This window comes from Phaseolus vulgaris, chromosome 5, assembly GCF_000499845.2.
Source record: "Phaseolus vulgaris cultivar G19833 chromosome 5, P. vulgaris v2.0, whole genome shotgun sequence".
In the NCBI taxonomy this organism is placed as follows: Eukaryota; Viridiplantae; Streptophyta; class Magnoliopsida; order Fabales; family Fabaceae; genus Phaseolus; species Phaseolus vulgaris.
Genome location: NC_023755.2, coordinates 27,378,178 through 27,383,736, shown reverse-complemented (window position 1 = coordinate 27,383,736; position 5,559 = coordinate 27,378,178). Strand labels below are relative to the sequence as shown.

The 5,559-nt window shown below is 38.8% G+C and overlaps 1 pseudogene; it reads left to right on the top strand.

The window, feature by feature from the left end:
• The first annotated feature begins 5,245 nt into the window (after window positions 1-5,245).
• Window positions 5,246-5,351, top strand: LOC137836263 (small nucleolar RNA R71; annotated as a pseudogene).
• Window positions 5,352-5,559: the final 208 nt, after the last annotated feature.

Genomic DNA, 5,559 nt, shown 5'->3' with positions numbered 1-5,559 from the left:
GCCGGCGATCTGACCATCTGCGCCCCAAAGCGATTCAGGTAGTCTCTGAGGGACTCTCCCTGATACTGCCTTATATCAAACAAATCATAAGACACCCTGGGCGGTGCCTTATTCACAATGTACTGCTCGACAAAAATCTTCGAGAACTGTTGGAAGCTGGTTATGTGACCATTAGGCAGGCTCACAAACCATTCCAGCGCCGTTCCCTGGAGCGTGCTTACGAACATCTTGCAATACACGGCGTCTGATCCCCCTGACAGCATCATCTGCGTATGGAACGTGGTGAGATGAGCCTTAGGATCCTCCACGCCGGTGAAAACAGCCTTAACGGGAACCACGCTTGTAGGAATAGGCGTGTCAGTAATCGCCTGAACAAAAGGCATAGGAAAAACACGAGGTGGCGACGACGGCGCAACCTCTTCAGCAGTAGAACGCCCTTGCTGCTCCTGAAGAGCTTGGCGCAGCTCCTCAGTCACCTTGCTAAGCTCCTCATTCCTGGCGCGAGAGGCGACCAGGTCCTCATGCATTCTCGCATGTTCTATGCGCGAGGCTTCCACAGTTGCTTGCAACGAACGCATCATCTCTGCCATCTGCGCCATGGTCATGGCGGCGGCGCCTTCAGCAGCGACGGGCGCAACCGGACTTGAACGATTGCTTCTCATTTTTCTCATGAAACTCAGCGAATCACAGAATGCAGCGAACAACACCTACTTCAGCTACGATCGATTCGGCGATCAATCGGGAAAACTGCGCGTAACTCCGCAAAACTCAAGAACACCGCGAACCTTCAACGAAACCTACAACTGCACCAGAAACTGCCGCTTCTCCCACAGATAACCAAACGAGCGAGGGAATTCAACTTCCACCGAACAGATCGCACGTAAACAGCAGAAAGCTTCACTTCACCGAACAAAAACCCAAACGAACGGTGGAAAATGCGAAAACACCGAACAAATCTCAAGCGAACAGCAAACTACGGTTGCACCAGCACACAACCACACAGAAAATCACGAAAACCTCCAAGAACTCACACTGTGGATGGGAACAGGTTTTACACGGCCCCACGGTGGGCGCCTGATGATCCTGCCTGTTGACCAGAACGTTGGAACCTGCCTCGTCAAAGGATCGACGTGTGCACCGCTTCAAACCTCCGTCCTTCTCCAAGATCCACCTCAAGAACCTGCAAAAAGAACAGAGCGGCGCCGCTGCGGCCGATCGCACTCCAACGCCCAAGTCAGTGACGGAACCACCAAATACTAAGAGCAAGAACACTCAAGAAATCTCAAGGAACCGTGCAATGTTCTCTCTCACAGTAAGCTCTAGAACTCGCAAGCGTAAAGAGTGTAATCTGAACGTGCGTACCTCAGAAAGTTCGTTGAGAACTCTTATATACCTGGTTACTTTCTCTCTCCTGGCAGTTACAGATTTGGACACGTGGCTCGCATCCAGTCGTACACGTGCCTTCATCTGGAGCCTCCTTGACTTGGGCGCTGCTTCTGACTTTCTTTTTGGCTATGTTATTTATGCATGGTACTGCCCAGTGCATAGCTAACTTGGGAGTGCGATCTCTACTGGAACTGGCGAGTTAGGGTGCCTTCGTACACCTTCCCTGTGGTCTCGCCGGCCGCCTTCATAATCTGCTTCACCTTCATCTCCGGCGATGTGCTTGCTCTGGCGATCTCCAATCGCTTGGTCGCCTGAGTTCACATCTGGCGACTTCACTTTCTACTGGGCGATCGCCTGGTATGCTAAAGATCGGAGCACGCCATCTTAACAACTGGCGACTTCACGAGCCCCCGACTTCCTCCCCTTCTGACAACCTGGCGCCTTGACAACACGCCTACACTGTAGCTTGGTGCCACGTCATCACTTCCGACTACCAAGGCGGTACAAAGCCTATTATTTGAGAGTTTGTAGACTTCTTTATCTTTAGGCTTGATCTTCTCTTTGACTTCTTTTAATTTGTGAGAAGACTAGAAGGAAGAACTTCAAATGTTTAGGTGAAAATCCTCTTCCTTCATTAATAAAATCCTCTCCTAGTGGATATCCATCACTAAGGTTGAGCCTCTAGCCCTCTATTTATCCTAGTTTTCTAGGGTTAGGTTGTTTATTGTGTCGCCCTAATGGGCTATATGATAAAACATAAAAAAGGCTCAATCTTTCTTTGCATTTTTTTCCATTCTGGGACCTTCTATCTTTATCTTTTTAGCTCAAATCATTCATCTTTAATCCAAATCTCCAATCTTCCTTAGAAATCTTCAATTAACACCAAATTTGGGAATAAAATACTCTTATTCAAATAAAGATCATAAAAGATGTAAGAAGGTATAAATTCATAAATTAGGGATTATTTTATATGTAAATTAGCAATAAATCCTCGTAAGTGCCTATATTTTAATATGAAATATTACTGAAATTAGACACTTATCACTCTCCCCAACTTAGAATCTTGCTTGTCCTCAAGCAAAGTAAATGAATATATTTGAATTTAAATATCAAACAGCTTAATTCACTAAACAACAGTTCAAATTACAAACTTATGATGCTTCCAAATTCAAATATAGAAAATTATAGACACAATCAATTTCCAGGATCAAATCAAAACAAATAAATGACAATTCATCAAGGAATATCTTCTGATATGCTCACGGTTAAGTGTTTCTCTCTATTTTCACTGAATCATAACAAATCACAGTTGCTTTTCATTTCATCTTCAAATCACAAACATATTAGAAACATGAATCTTGAGGTCTTTTACAGGGTTGTAATGAGGCCGGGCTTCCAAAAAATATTGGTTTTTCTTAGATAACAAAATGCACATCTTAAAGAAGAAGAACATACCTACAATTCAATTATAGAGAACATATATGTTATATAATTATCACTTTCTTTCGATGTCACCTTTTTCCTCAGTTTCTTTCTTTTCATGATTTTCATGAAATTTTTTTCTATCTTTCTTTTTTTTATTTCTTTTTCTTCTTCTGTTTCTCTTTTTTTTTCAATAATAGGAAAAGATTCTTCCTATTTTCAACTTTTTGAACTTTCAAAATCAGAACCAACCATTCCCTTTTCTATATGTATTGCATCTATGTTCTCCTTCCTTAGACATGCTAAAGGGTAGAAAATTATATCAATAAAGGTTAAGGTGCAATATTAACAAAAAATTTCTTGGCCCAAAGGGGATATAAAAAAAATGGAATTCTAATATAAAGGTTGGCTTTTTGGCCCTGGCTCCTAATTAACACAAACAAATGCCTCAATCATCTTCATGCTCTTTTATGATGCAACAAAAATAAAAATTAAGCAACCACAACTGTCAATTCATCAGTAAAACTCTCAAAATTGTTTAAGGTTCACACAATCACTTGGTTTAAATGGTCTCATTCCTTTTTGTCTTGTCATTATCTGTCCTAATCAACCATCCTGTTAAATTTTCATGTATCATAATTTTAACTACATTTGAATAGGGATTCAATCATATTTTCTTTTCTAACCTGTGTCTAATTCATCTCACTATTTAATATTTAAACACAAATTCTTTTTTCCACAATTCAAAATTAATATTCTAGTTCTTTTTTATTTGAAAAAAAATAAACTAGAAAACAAACAAATTAAAACTGAAATTTAGTCAAGAAAGATAATTCAAGACTTAAAATTACCAAACTAATAAAACAGGAAATTTATTCAAAATAAGCAATAAAAACAAACCAAACAAATAAGCAAATAAACAAAAAACAAAATAACCAAAAAATAAAATAAATAAAATAAGAAAAAATTCAAATAACTGAAAAGAAAAGAGAATTAGAGAGATAAAACCATATTTTTGTTCAATCCTCTCTTCTTAAGAAGTCATCCAGCATTTTGTTAAAATTTTTATCTACAGTCTTGCTTCATTTGTTGGATCTGCCCCCTGAATAATAAAACCTGTCCCCAGGTCAAAAATACATAACCTGCAAAACGATTAGGAGGCATATAGGATTTTTTATTATTATTATTATTATTATTTACTTTTTTTTTATTTTTTATTTTAAATAAAATCAGCAAAGGTAATAAAACAACATAAAACTAAAATGTGGACTGGGTTGCCTCCCAGTAAACGCTCGTTTAACGTCATCTAGCTTGACGCCTGTTTATTTCAAGATGAACAACTCTCTTTGTTGCATCATGTTGTATGCATTCTTCCTCGTTACAAGAACATCTTCAACCACACCATAAGGATCTTTGATGGATCTTTTTGCCAACTGCATCTTGGTGGGTTGAACCTCTAAGTCGCCTAAATACAGTGCAACCTTGTCCACAGATAAAGCACCTATAGACACGGGAAGATTAAAACCTCCTAAGTTCTTAGAATTTTGAAGCAAGTCCCTTTGAGTCATGACACTGCATCTAGCCTCCAACTCTCTATTTCTCTCTTCAGTATAGCTCCTATTCTTCATAAATCTCTCAAATGTTGAATCTTGCTTCAGATTTCCTGCAAAATAATTCATAGGGAGCAATTTGTCAAAGAATTTTTTGTCCTTCTCTGTTTTTGAAGAAGGATGAGGATATGATAAAACTTTTTCAAGAACATTTCTCTCCTTATTTTTAATTTTTTTCTTCCTCACTTCTTTTCATTTCTCTCTCTAACTCCTCAGTCTTATCTTCTTTTTCAGCTATTACCTTATTGCAATGCTCTTTTGGATTGGTTTGGTTGTCAACTGAAAACTGACCACTTTGTATTTCTTCAAATTGTTTAGCCACTTTTCCCATTTGGATCTCTATATTCCTGATCGTTGTCATGTTATTTTCTTCCATTATCACAAGCTTTGTTAGGGCTTCTTCAACTTTACTCATTCTTTCAAGCATGGATGAATCCTCAACTTCAGATGAATTGTTCAGATAAGAACATTGACCATTAAGATGATCACCTCCACACAAATCACACATGATTGATTGACTCTGGCTTTGAGATGAATGCACAACATATAACTGTTAGGGCAATTTAGCCATTTGTGCGGTTAGTTGCCCAATCTGCTGTGCCAGAATTTTATTTTGAGCCAAGAGTGCATCTTCTAACGACCCTTCCTTCTGAGTATTTTGTCTATCATGTTGGGCTTGATAATCAGTTGACACCAATGCAACAATAATCCTTGTCGCTTGTTCTACATCAAGAGCCATCATTGTGTCGCCAGCTGCAACATCTAGGAGCATCTTTGTGTTAGATCTGAGACCGGTGAAAAATATGCTCAGCTGAGCAATATCTTCAAACCCATGATTTGGGCATTTTCTAAGTAACATTTTAAATCTTTCCCATGTCTCACAGAATGATTCATCTACTCCTTGTCTAAACACAGAAATTTCAGACTTTGCTTTGATGTAGCGAGAAATTGGAAAAAATCTTTTCAGAAATTTTTCCTCTACCTCCTTCCAACTAGTGAGACTCTGATTTGGAAGTGATCTGAGCCAATCCTTAGCCTTTCCTGCCAATGACAAAGAAAACAAACGCATATAAGCATTTTCAAGATCACTTGATTGAAAGCCCATTGTTCCCACCAATTCATAAAATGTAGACAAATGTGA